Source organism: Amaranthus tricolor, chromosome 16, assembly GCF_026212465.1.
Source record: "Amaranthus tricolor cultivar Red isolate AtriRed21 chromosome 16, ASM2621246v1, whole genome shotgun sequence".
Classification (NCBI taxonomy): Eukaryota; Viridiplantae; Streptophyta; class Magnoliopsida; order Caryophyllales; family Amaranthaceae; genus Amaranthus; species Amaranthus tricolor.
The window spans coordinates 22,272,472-22,287,505 of NC_080062.1; positions in this window are offsets into that span (position 1 = coordinate 22,272,472).

The following is a 15,034-nucleotide window of genomic DNA, read 5'->3' on the forward strand; positions in this document are numbered from 1 at the left end:
CCGTGTACCCTTCATTTGAAGGGTCATCTTCACCCTTTCTCTCTCTAGGTGAGAGAAATTTAGCTTGATTTTCCTGATTTTGGTGTTCCTTTTCCTGACTTTGCTTTTTCTTATTACCTTCATCTTCCTTTGAGTGTTTAACCATGGCTGCCACGGAATTTCGTTCATCTGATTTTCCATTAGTGCTTGAGACTATTGCTGCTCTTCCAGGCTTCGGTTGATCGGAAAATTGGCCGGTCATTTTTGCCCCTTTCTTCCTCATGTCTGGCCACCAATCCGGGTATCCCACAAGTTTAAAGCACTCATTCTTCGTGTGCCTCATCCCACCACAGTGGGTACACTGAAGATGGTTTTTTTCGTCGTTTTTCCGGTAAGATCTGTCCGATCTCCCTTTGACAGCAAACACGCCCCCTGAGCCCGATGAATCTAACTCTGATGAGGGCTCCTTTTTCATGATTCCCCTTCTCATTATCTCCCTCCTTATGCATGCATATGCCTCCTCTGCAGTGGGTAATGGATCTTGAAGAAGAAGGTATCTCATTTCTTTGTCAAATGTTTCATTTACCCCTGCAAGGAATTGATGCAATCGATTTTTTTGGGTTAATTGATTGTAAATGATTTTGTTTTCTGGGTCCTTCATCGGGTTTGGTTGCCTCATATCGATTTCCTTCCACAAAGTTATTAAGTTGCTGTAGTACTTCTCCAAGGTGTCGGTCCTTTGCTCGATTTTGTTAGCCTTGACAGTGAGGTCGAAAATTTGGAGACCATCACTGCCACTGCTATATACTGTTTCGATCCCCTTCCAAAGTGCCTTTGCGGTTGGAAAATCGATGAACTGGTTGACTAGGTCCGGATGAATGCTTTCGATTATCCATGAGATAACCACTGAATCTTGCCTGGTCCATTGGTTATACTCTTGGTCCGTTTGTGGTGGTGGATCGGCGATGATATGGTTGAGCCAATCACGACCATTTAGGGCTAATTGCATCAACCTAGACCACATGGTGTAGTTTTGGTGAGTTAACTTTTCTGATATTGAGAATGTGGGAATCGAAATTGTGGTGGTGTTTGTGGTTGTTTCGGGTGGTGGTGGAGGTGGCTTGTTGGTGTTTAACTGTGAGAACAGTTGCAAAAGCTGCCCCATTGTGACAGGTTGGTCTGGCATGATTATGGTGTCTTTTGACTCCATTTTTTTCTGTTAAGGTAAGGTTTAATTTTCCCGGTAGATGATGAAGCCGCTTAGACGATTTCTCCTCAGAAACGTCTTGGCTCTGATACCATGATTAAGAGAATAATCGAGTTTTAGGGTTTTCAATATGTGTTTTCTTATTCTTCTTCTTATTTCAATATACATAGCCATCTATATATACAAGAGATGTTTCCTAAAAAGGTGAATATACAGAAATATTCTAATCCCTAAATATACACCAAAATATATGGAGAATAATATGTTGCCTAATATATGATATTCTAACAAGTGGATATAGTTCTATTTTGGTGAACCACTCTAATTGCTTAGTGTTGTTGATGACTGTTTTATTTTGCACATTTAGATTGATTAAGAATCAGGATTTCAATTCAAATTTTTTCGTAATTCGATTTCAAGGCTATAAGGATTGATCTTATCCATAACTAGGGGTTTACTTCAATATCATAGCTAGGGGTTTACTTCAATATCATAGCGGGAGTGGATCTAATGTGATGTCAACGTGGTCAGTTAGCATCACTTAAATTAAAAGCCAAAACAAAAAAGTGGAATTATATGATTTAGAACTAGTGGTTTTCTAAATGGAAGGAGCAATGAAGTCTTCCATCATTGAGAAGAAAGTTGTTAGTTTGATGAAATAATGAAGATGATAAATGGTTATGAGTTTACCCAAGCAATAGGGAATAATACAAAGCCTTTCATTTTATTTTGGGCCCCACTGAATGTTTTGGTAAAATATAACAAAGATTTATTTATTTTAAGAGAAAGCCTAAGCTAAAATTAAGAGTTCAGAACAAACTCGAATACATAGTACCAACATTAATCATACTTATAACATATTTGTGCTTGATAGTTACACTAAGGTTCTTTAGTTTAGAGTTCATGTTACATTTTATACTTCATATCATCTAATTGATCGCAATACACTTGTTCGAATTAGATTCTTATGGCGTTGGGTAAATAAAACATATAAAATATAAAATGATATTGGATATTTAATAAGTTTTTAATGAATTTATTTGATTATTATTATTATTATTATTATTATTATTATTATTATTATTATTATTATTATTATTATTATTATTATTATATAAGTATTTTTATTACTTATTACTGTACTCCACCATTACATTCAATTTAATTTAACTATTTTTTTTTTTACAATAACATTTTGAGAATCATTTAACAATAACATTTAGTAGTTTTTTTAAAAGACAAATATTTCTCTTTTATTTTAAATATTATGAGTTCTTTATGTGTTCTTATTGATATTCTTACAATTAGAATATAGTTTTTTTGTGGTGGGGTTCTAAATAAAGTTAAGTTGGAGTTATTTTAATAAAGTAATTGTGATAAACTTTACTTCATTCGTTCTTTTTAATCTTACACTTTGGATTTTTCACACATATTAAGGAAAATAGAATTTTTGGGTTGTAGTGGGTATTATTTTAATTAAATAGTAGTGTAAAATAATGATTGTATGTAAAGTATGAGGCTGTAGTGGGTATTATTTTAATTAAATAGTAGTGTGAAATAATAATTGTATTGAAAGTATGAGAGAGAAAATAATTATAAATAAAAGAAAAAGGGTACATTAAAAGAAAAGGGGGAGTTTTAAGGGGTAAAAGTGAGATAAAAACTTTCTAAAAATAAAAAGTATTCTAAAGTGGAAGAACTTTTGAAATTACTCGTTATAATAATATGGAAGATTAAAAAAGAACGAAAGGAGTACATTTTTGTTTTAAATTCAAGTCAAAGAGGGCAACAACACATTACTTTTAAATTTCGAAAACTCAGTTTAGACAATTTCCTTGATTAATTAAATTTTTTAGAATGTAATTTTTTAAATAAATTTTTTACCTCACTTGTTTTGTTTCTGGATCCCCCTGATCAAAGTCGTTAATATTAATACTTGATATAGTTATTAGTTCTTCTCCAAATTCCCACTCTTGTCATTTGGGTTTAACCAAGTTAAAAATCAATGAAATAATTATCTTTTGATAATCTTAATCAAATTATTGATTTGATTTTGGTTTATTAGTGAAGAGTTGATCTATTATATATTCTCTTTTGTCTTTTTATATGACTTTTCTAGTTATTTATTTTTTTTAACGTTTTGAAATTCTTATGTGATAGGAAAAAAAAAGAGAAAAGAAAAGAAAAGAGATATGTGAAAATTTGTATCTAAATACTTTGGTATACAAAACAACACATATGATAACCAAATAATATATTTTGAAAGTAATTATTTATGTCACTTAAGGGGAACAACGAGTATCTGGTCACTTAGCCCATTAGTTTTCAAAATCAACTAAAAAAATCTTTTTTATAAAGAAAAAAAAGTGAGAAAGACCTTTATTAAGGTCTATCCTGGGCTGAAAAGAAAAATCTTTTAGTTACAAGGTTTTATTTCAAGAAAACATAAACTATATAAAAATCTGTTGACAAATTAAAGGAGTACTACAAATTAAAAATTGATTTAAAATACAAAAAAAAATAACGAAGAAGTTATTATTATCATGATATGATCCATTTCAATTTTGGTTTTCAAATATTTTTGTAGTCATTTTTATTTAATTGAAATGGTTCAAAAAATAAAATATTATATTGAATTAATCTCGACAAATAAATAAAAATGGCTTATTATGATTTCAAACAAGCTGCTATGGTGAAATCGGTAGACATACTGCTCTTAGGAAGCAGTGCGAGAGCATCTCGGTAAGAGTACAAGTGGCGGCATGACATTGTTGAAATTCTTAAAAAATTTCAACAGTCTTATAAACTATAATAAATAATGAAAATGCAATTTTTTTTAATTTTATATTTTGATTTTTTTCTACTTAGGCTATGTTCCACGAATTTATCTTAGAATAAAATAAATAGCATGTATGAGAGGGTATATAATTGTGCATAATCATACTTGTTTAATGTCATAGGAGATGTCTAGTCTCGTAAAAGTTAACTAATGCAAGGCACCCGCAAGACTATAGTTGAGAATAGGATCTTCAAATGAAGAAATGCACGATGCAATAAGTTTACGTTTGGTGTCCACTGAAGTATGGCAAGATTAACAAGAAGACAACCATGCACAATGGTATATTTTTCCTGAAAGGGAAACAACCCTTTACAATGATGTGTGATGCTAATACCAATAATGCTGCTGGGAGTACACTAATCTTTTATTGCAAATTCTTAATTGAAAACATTTATGATACCTTTACAAAAAAGAGGATAGAGATATTTTTGAGATTAAAGTAATACCGTTAAATTATATTTAGGTGTTACAAGATCTGTGTGTTGGAGCCACAACTAGAATTAGTCACCAATAGTGGCAACTAAGCATTTTTTTGGGTAGGAGTGGGTTTGTACTAGGGACTGACTCTATGCAGTTTCTAATATTTCATAATGCTTGATGAGTTATCCAAGTATATTCATGAAAGTAATCCTCGGTGCATGATATTCGATAATGATAATTTGCTTGCAGTGGAAACTAGTGAAGGGAGACTCTTAAAAAGAAAAATGGCCATGAATAAGTATCTCAAAAATAGAATACTTACAGTGTAATTTTAGTAGCAGAAAGCAAGTGGGATAACAACCAAGCTTAAACATTTAGTATTTCTAATCCATAGGATTAGGGTGATTACTGAAGATGTAATGCATCGAATTTGAGTATGATGACTTAAATGGAAATCATACAGTAGGGTACTAAATGATAAGAGTTTATCGACCAAACTAAAAGATAAATTCTACAAATTGTTGTTCAACCCACTTTGTTGATGGGAAAAGTGTTGGCTTTTTAAGAAGATATATTAGCATCGGATGTATGTAATAGAGATGTGAATGTTAAGGTTGTTATGTGCACGCACAAGGAAGGACAAAAATTAGAAATCAGGTTTAGAAAGAGAGGCTAAGGGTTGCACTCATTGTTGCACAGATGTATGAAAGTTTATTAAGATTGTTTGGACATATACAAATAAATCCCTTTAATGTGCCTGTGAGAAGTGCGGATAGCATCACATTATGAAAATAGAAGTCGCGTTAGGCCTAAGAAAACAAAAGAAGAGCAAATTAGTAATAGCTCTAGCTAGTCGGGATAACTGCTAGAGGCAGGGACAGATCGCATTTGATAAAGTCTTACAGATGCGACCTCCTTCATATAATGGCACTACTGATCCGGTGATATTAGAAGAATGGATCCGGACTATGGAAAAAGTATTCCGGGCAGCCAGATGCCTAGAAGAGGAGAAACTTGATATTGGCACCTATTATCTGGAGAGGAAGTTATGAGTGGTAGAGAGTATAAAAATGTGCCCATAAAAATAGCTGAGTCTATTTTTCTTGCCGATCTTAAATATTCCCCATGACCGACTTTGATGTCATACTAGGGATGTATTGGTTGTATAGATATCAAGCCATCATTCATTGTCATGACCAAAACATAGTGATGAAAGATCATGAGGGAAAAGAAATTTCTTATTCAGGAGTAAGTGGTAAAAAGGGAGTGAGAATAGTGTCAGCCCTAAAAATGATGAAAATGCAGAGGAAGGGAGAGATGGTATTCCAGTGTAGTGTTAAGGATGTGTTAGAGGAACGAAAATTAGAAGACATTCCAGTAGTGAGAGAGTACCCCGAAGTTTTCCCTGATGAATTACCAGGTTTACCCCCAGAAAGGGATGTAGAATTCAGCATCGATGTAATACCAGGCACAGCTCCCATTTCTAAAGCACCTTACAGAATGGCACCTCAAGAATTGTAAGAATTGAAGACGCAATTACAGAAGTTAATTGGCAAGGGATTCATTAGACCTAGTGTGTCTCCATGGGGTGCTCCAGTACTCTTTGTAAAGAAAAAGGACGGTATTATGCGGCTATGCATTGACTACCGAGAATTGAATCGGGTAACTATCAAGAACAAATATCCATTGCCCCGAATAGATGATCTATTTGATCAGTTGAAAGGCGCAAGAATCTTTTCGAAGATTGATCTGAGATCCGGGTATCATCATATTCCAGTCAAGAAGGAAGATATTCCAAAGACGGCTTTCAGAACCAGGTATGGAGTTATGAATTTGAAGTCATGCCATTTGGTTTAACAAATGCACCTGCAGTTTTCATGGATCAGATGAATAGAACGTTCCATGAACTTCTTAATGTATGTGTAGTGGTGTTTATTGATGATATTCTGGTGTACTCGAAGAGTGAAGAAGAGCATGAAAAACACTTAAGGCTAGTCTTAGACATCTTGAGGAAGCAGAAATTGTTTGCAAAGTTATCCAAATGTGACTTTTGGCTGAAAGAAGTAACATTCCTCGGACATGTCATCAGTAAAGAAGGAATTATGGTGGATCCAGCGAAGGTTCATGTGATCGTTGAATGGGAAAGCCCTAAGAATGTATCTGAAGTACGTAGTTTCTTGGGCCTCGCCGGTTACTGTAGAAGGTTTGTGAAAGATTTCTCGAAGATCGCCCAACCTATGACGAAATTGATGAGGAAAGAAGTTAGATTCCAGTGGTCTATGGAGTGTGAAGCAGCTTTTCAAAAATTGAAAGAGAGGTTGACCACTGCACCTATTCTTGCTTTACCTGTAGAAGGTGTGGAATATGAAATATACAGCGATGCGTCGTATAGTGGACTTGGATGTGTTCTGATGCAGCAAGGGAAAGTCATTGCATACGCATCCAGGCAACTGAAAACCCATGAAAGAAACTATCCCACACATGATCTAGAACTGGCCGCCCTTGTATTCACACTCAAAATATGGCGCCACTACCTTTACGGAGTTTCGCGCAAACTATATACCGATCATAAAGGCCTCAAATATATTTTCACTCAAAAAGAATTAAACATGAGCTAGAGAAGATGGCTAGAGCTGATCAAGGATTATGATTTTACTTTGGAGTACAAGGAAGGAAAGGCTAACAGGGTGGCTGATGCCCTGAGCAGGAAAAATAAACATTCCCTGAATTTTATCATGGTGCTACTTGAAAAGTTATATGAAGAATTCCAAAAGCTCGAAATCGAGGTGGTATCGCAAGGGTATGTTCATTCTTATTTATCTAATGTAAGTGCAGAACCTGAGTTATACCAGGAACTCAAAGAAAAATAGAAAGTTTATACAAAGATAGAGAAGATTCGAGCCACAATAACAGAAGGTAAAGCTAGAGATTTCAGCGTAGCAGATGACGGAAGTGTGAGATTTAGAAGAAGGTAGTGTGTATCGAGTGATGAAACAATATAGAAGAAGATCTAAGAAGAAGCTCATAACACACCCTACTCTGTACACCCGGGAGGTGATAAATTGTACAAAGATCTAAAGATGCATTTTTGGTTGTTCGGAATGAAAAAGGAGATTGCAGAATTTGTGGCAAAGTGTTTCACCTGTCAGAAGATCAAAATTGAACATCAAAGACCTGGTGGACTGTTGCAATCCTTGCCGATACCCACTTGCATTGGAAGTTCGACTCTATATCGATGGACTTTGTTACAGGGCTTCCGATGACAATAAGAGGCTTGAACGCAGTTTGGGTAATAGTCGATCGGTTGACCAAAGTAGCAAGATTCATTCCAATGAAGAATACATGGTCTATGGATAAGCTAGCCGAAGCATACATAGAAGAAATCATTCGACTTCACGGAGTTCCAAAAGATATTGTGTCCAATCGTGATCCAAGATTTTTGTCACAGTTTTGGACTGCTTTGCAGGAAGCTCTTGGTACGAAATTGAAATTTAGCATGGCTTTCCATGCAGCGACAGATGGTCAGACAGAAAGGACCATTCAGATATTGGAGGACATGCTCAGAGCTTGTGCATTGGAGTTCTAACAGACTTGGGTAAAATCACTGCATCTGATAGAATTCTCATACAACAACAGCTACCAAGCCAGTATCAAAATGGCTCCATATGAAGCCTTGTATGGTAGGAAATGTCGCAGTCCTACATATTGGAATGATATTAGCGATACACCGGTCTTGGGGCCAGAATTAATTCAGGACAGTGTTGATAAGGTGCAGATAATACAGGCCAAAATGAAGGCCGCACAGGACAGACAGAAATCGTATGCTGATCTTCGCAGGAAACCTTTAGCATTCGAAGTTGGGGATAAAGTTCTACTGAAAGTGTCACCGATGAAAGGGGTAATGAGGTTCTGTAAGAAAGGAAAACTAAGCCCTAAATATAATGGGCCATACGAGATTCTGGAGCGAATAGGTGCAGTTGCTTACAGATTGGCACTACCGCCAGAGTTATCTAAAGTGCATGACGTGTTTCACGTATCTCAGCTGCGAAGGTATATCAGTGATCCATCACACGTCATTCCTATAGAGTCAGTAGAAGTAGAACCAAACCTGACTTTTGAAGAAAGACCGATCCAGATAATCGATCGACAGGAATAGATTCTCCAGAGAAAGGTGGTTCCAATTGTGTAAGTAGTATGGAGAAGTCAAAAATATGAAGAAGCCACCTGGGAGACAGAAGAGTCGATGAGACAAAAATACCCAGAGCTTTTCGACAGGTATGAAACTCTACCTAATCTAAATATACATGTATGTATATTTACGTACATAATGATCTTGTGGTCAAAATAAATTCCTTTATGCAAATTTCGAGGACGAAATTTCTTTAAGGAAGGGTGATTGTAACACCCAAGAAACTAGTACCCCAAAATTAAAGTTAATAACCTTGGAAATTAAGGCATTAACGTTCTAATTTTAATTAGAACAAGAAGCTTAGAAACGATTAAGTTTATAAGGAAATTTTTCCCCAAGTAAATTTGATTCGATTCCTAAAGACGAGCTTTCTTAACTCCACTCATGTCCAAAATTATGCAATGTAGGCATAATTACATTGTTTTCTTTTCAAGTTAGCTAAGGTAAGCAAGCACCTCAATGTACAACAATGTACACGACTATGACCCTTTAATTTCTAATTCTTCATGTCTCGAGTTTTAAGCCTACGAAACGACCTTCTTATGTTCTAATTAGCCTTCCCTACTAGCAAGCATGTCAATAAGTGACACCAATACACCTAAACTAGGGTATGTGGCATGAACATAGGAGAGAACTTAAAGCCTAAGCAAAGACACCTTCTTGCTTCTTCCTTTTGAGCTGGCGGCACATATCTCTTTGTCCCCTTAAATTAGTTCTCCTCCTCCTTAACTAAGGAAGCTAAAGGCTGCCCACTACTCTGAAAGATTTCCTCTACATACTCAAGCAAGAAATCCCTTCAAACCTTGCACAAAAGATCACCAAAGAACACAAGCATAAAGGCGGCAGCACACGCCTGGCTGGACGTGTGTGTGGAGAGGGGTTTCTTCAACCTTTTGGTGATTTTAACTCACGAATTAAGGTAACTAGCACCCATTCTATGGTATTGAAACGTTTAACGAGCACCCTGATAGGGGTGATATGTTCAAACAAATCTTTGTTAATTCTACAATCTTAGCTCCATTGCCAGAACATAAGATTAGATATAATTTATTGCCTACAATGGAGGATCCTCATTCCATTTCAGCTTTTGATTGGTGTCACTATAAACTTTTCATCCTTGGTTCTTCAATATCAAAAATTTTAAAACCGAGATCAATGCACAACACGGTCAATGGTTGATCATGCACATATGTGAAAGGCTCATTAATAGGGATGGTCATGGATCCAGGACCCTGTTGGACCCGCCCCTTTTTTAAGGGTCTGGGTCTTATTTTTTGAGACCTATCGGATCCGGGTCATTTTTGGATCTTAAAAATATTTGATGGGTCTGGGTCCGCATCTTAGGGTGTAGACTCGGACCCGAACCCAAACCCAACCTTTTGACCCGGACCATAGACCCGCCCCTTAGACCCTGACCTTGAACCTGTAAAATTTTATATTCTAATATTTAGAATTAAATATTTTTTAAAAAAGCCCATATACTGCGTGAAAAATGTTGCCGTTCATTACAGATGCAGCATAAAATGGAAAAAAAACGAGTAAAGAAAAATAATAAAGTATATGTTGCGGCTCTCCATAAAACCGTAGTATATAGTCTAACTTGTATTTAAAAAAAAATTATAAATGGTTATGTGCAGCGGTTCTCAAATAACCACAGCATTTAAGGAATCATATGCTACGGTTTTTTGAGAACCGCAACACATAATTAATTTTTATTTTATTTTAAAAAAACGCGCCCTACTGTCTTATTAATTCTTATTGTACAAGCTTCTTCCGCCGACGAAATTTCAGCTTCTTCCTCCCACGACATAACCCACGAAATTGTGGTCTTCATTTGCTCTCGATCTTTATCACTTCATTTTAGCTTCTTCCTCCCAAGACATAACCCACGAATTTGCTTTCTTTATTTGCTCTCTTCTTCATTTCTCTCTTATTCTTGCTCTCTCTTCAAGGCCACGAATTTGCTTCCATACTTTGTTCTTCATAAACCCACGAATTTTCTTCTTTAAGCTTTGAAACCCACGAATTTCTTCATAAACCCACGAATCTGCTCTCTTTTCAAGGTACATTTCACGATTAATGGTGTTTTTTTTAAGTTTATTTTTACTTTGGTTTAGAAAAAATGGTTATGTGTTGTAATTTTGTTTTTCCTATTTCAATTGTAGGTCACATTATAATTATTCTTCATCTAGATACACAATGTAATTTATTTTGATACTAATTTTTATTGTTTTCCATATTTTTACGGTTTAGGGAGTGTTACATTATTATTTATATTTTGTATATGATTTTATTTTACAATGCAGTGCTTATATATTGAACAATTTAAAAATATGAAGTGCTTACATATTTTACAATGTAGTGCTTATATTGAAGAATGTAGTGCTTATATTAATATTTTATTTAAAAATATGTTAGGTTATTAGAATATAGATAATTTGAACAAAGAATATGAAGTATATATTCAGGGTTATGACAGAGCTATTTTTACAGTTGTTATGCTTGCCAAAATAATTTACAACTACTCCTAATTATAATAAAACTAAGTAATATAATAATAAGCAGAGGTTCGATCCACAGGGAAAATAGGACCTTCAATTAATTTAGGTGTATCTTCTTCGATACAAACTCTAATATAAGGGGGATTAAGTGTTGTGATGAGGATTTTTTTAAAATTGACTAAAAACATGTAATAAATATTATGTGGTTGTAAACAGATTAAAATGATTCTTGAGCACTTGTTAGTATTCCAATTTCACACATTAATTTTCAATCTTCCCAAATCATCACAATCAACTAGTCTATTGAAAGGAAAAGCATCCTTATCTTGATTATAAATGCATAAATGACTTATGGAATTGTAAGCTAAAGCAAGATTACAATTAACCAAAATGATAATCCTTCTTAAACAACTTATAAACCAAAGCAAGTTTTATAAATTATTCAAGTTGCTACCACACTCAAATTAGACAAAGTAATCCAATTCAATAGCATGTGAATAAGCAATTAGAAACCTATTTGCAACTAAGCATTCCAATTAAACCAATTCAATTCATATTCAAGAGTTGAGAGATTATCAAAGATGATTGTATTAATAAAAGGGAAAGACTTACAATTAATGGCAAAGGAGGATACTAACTTTCCTCAAGATGAAAACCTTAGCCAACAATGGCTATTTTTATCAAAAGCATGAGGAAGAATGAGTTTAAAGATTTTCCCAAATTACAACCCTAATAAAATTTCAGCAAAAGTTTTATTTTAATTCTCAACTCCCCCTAAACTATTACAATCCATCCCCTTTTATACTAATTTACAAAAAGTTTACTTACTTAAGAGGAGAAGAGAAACATCATTATTTTGATTGGAGCCATCTTCTCCGTCAACCTTGCTGCCTTTTGCATACAATCATATTCAAAAGTGAAATGTGAAGGCAGCAAGTTTTAAAAAGCTAGGGCGCTCAGGTCGCAGGTCGCGAGTTGCTACTGATGTGTTTTCCGCTTCAAATCTATCCCTCTTTCTTGATTTTAATGCTAATAATAATTATAATAAAGCTAATAATTGCAATAATAATAATAATAATAATAATAATAATAATAATAATAATAATAATATTTAGTAGTAGTAGTAGTAGTAATAATAATAATAATAATAATAATAATAATAATAATAATAATAATAATAATAATAATAATAATAATATTTAATTATACCAATAATAATAGAGATATTATCAATGGTACCCCTGTACTATAGCAAAATAACAATGGTACCCCAACTGATTTCAATGGTACCCCCCAAGTATATGCTAATTACAACCGTGACACTATGAATGATTTTTCCGTTAAATGTCCGTTAAATTTTGAATTTAACCTAACCGTGGTTAGTTTCTTCTTCTTCTTCCCGTTTCCCTTTCCTTTTCCTGCTCTCCTTCCATGGCTGCTTAGTATGGAATCTAAGAGACAGATCCTCCATTCTCCAAACCTTTCAGACGAGCTCCAGTATTAAACCCTAAATTATCTTACCCAAAAACTTCATAATTCAAGAAAAAATTAAGAAAAAGCTTCCAAATTACAAGCCATGAATTACAAATTGCAGAAGCAATAAAATCTTTTTCATCCCAAAAAACAGCATTTTAAACTGCCAGAGACAAAATTTAAATTAAATAAAGAAATATAAGAGAAAACAATACCATAACAAATCAAATCAAAACTCTGATCCAAAATTAAACAAAAACCCAGAAATAATGAAAGCCATTAAAGAAAAAATAATAATTCCAAAACCCAAAACCCACAAAAAATTAAGTGGCAATTAAAGATCCAAAACTCAGAAATTCAAACCTGCAAAAAGACTAAAAGTTTAAAAGAAAGAGATCAAAAGAAAGATATAAGCTTTGAATACCTGTTTATAAGCAGGAGCAATAAAATCTTTTTCAATTATATCTCTCCAGCGGTAAAATGGCAGACTGATTTCACGATGAGCAGACAAATTCATATTGCCTACTAATACTACTATTGGATTATGCTCAACAAAGTTTGTGAGTGTATAAGAATTGAAATTACCCGTCTCTTTATTAATTCATTGCTTCAAATTTTTGATTGAGTTCGAGTTTTTGGTTTTAAATTGTTGAATTATGTCGATAATTTCATTGCTTGAACTGGGTTGTGAGAAAAATATGATGTCTTATCAAGAAAATTGGCATTCTTTGGTGGTATTTGATGAACATTCTAATCATAGATCTTTATCTTTGGATGATTCCAGTAGTGCTGATGATTCACCTAAAGAAAATAGACTTTCTTTAGAACATACAAATGATTATGTTCCTTATATTGGTCGAGTTGTTCGAGAGCTTGAAATAGTAAACAATATGGTATTGAGGTGAAGTAGCCATGGAAGGAGAAAAGGAAGAGGAGAGGGAAACTAACCATGGTTAGACCATTCGAGATTTAACGGCAACTTAATGGAAAATTGATTAATATAAAAAGGAAATAAAAATAATAGAATAATATAAAAGTAAAGCTCTATCAAATTACCCCACACCTACTCCTTACTCGTCCTCGAGTAAGTTTTAAATATGGAAAGTAAGAAGATGAAGAATCAAGAGCTCAAAAATACTTAGTCTAATTATAAACTCTTATGAAAAATTGAGTTTATAAGTTGTGCTAAGTCAAAAATTTGGTCAAAAATTATTTGACAAAATTTTTGGAATTTATAAAGATAGATTTGTCTCTCATTTTCTCATTTTGCCTAGATCGCCCTTTCGGGTTTTCGATCTAGCCACTCGTTTTTTTATTTTCCAAATCTCACGTTCTCACCTCTCTTTGGCCTTTTACTTTTGCCTAAGCTGCCCTTTTGGGTTTTTAGCTTAGCAAGGCCCCCCCTAATTTTTGCATAGATCGCCCTTTCGGGTTTGCAGTCTAGTGGGGATTAATTTTCTTTTTTCTTTTTTTTTTTGTGTATACATGTACATTATCATGGATGCCCCTATAGGTTTTTCTTATGGGCGGAAATCATCAACATTCATCAACAAACTATTACCATCAAACAACCATTCTTAATATTATGAAAAACCAATCCATTAAACTATCAACAAAACTTCTTCAAACCTAAACATCTCAACCTTCAAAATAATCATCAAAGAATCAAATTAAGAACCTTAATCAACATTCATTAACAATTCTCTCTTCACACATGCTCCTTACTCAAGCCCCTCCCCCACACCTAGATTTTTACAATGTCCTCATTGTTGACCACCACCATCTCTTGGTGGTCTCCTTGTCCTTCTTCTTGCAATTTCTTCAATAATGTGTTGGGTTGGGTCTTGGTACTCTGGGTAATGAGTCACATAGAAATTTTTCAAATTGGCCATCATAGAAGTCAGATAGTATATGTTATCAGACAATTTGTACTGATTGTGCTATATGTTTGTGACTCTACGTTCCAAATCTACATAATAATCAGGTCTAGGTGGAGGTGGTGGTACTCCGGGTAGGTGGGCTTGCTCCTGAGCTTGGACATCTTGAATACCCATTCTATAAATTTTATCTGCTTCTAAGTATAGCTCAGAATTAGGTGTCTTAAGGGTAATCAAAGTCGTTCTATGTTGGGGTAACCTCATGTAAGGGACTCCATTCCATTGCCATACAAAATAATTCGAATTTCTGATTTCATCCTTCATGAGCATATCCATAGCAATCATTCCCTCTTTATCAAATAAAAAACTTTTCTTAACTGGTTTTAGAATAGGTTGCCCATGTTCATCGGTGGGCATTTCTATGTCTAAGTAAGAAGCTATTATTGAAACCCTGCCTCCAATACTAATTTTGCCCTTGCTCAGGCATCCCAACTCAGTACACTTACAAAGCCAAGTATCTAGCCAATCAGGGCATCCTCTTCCTTCAGG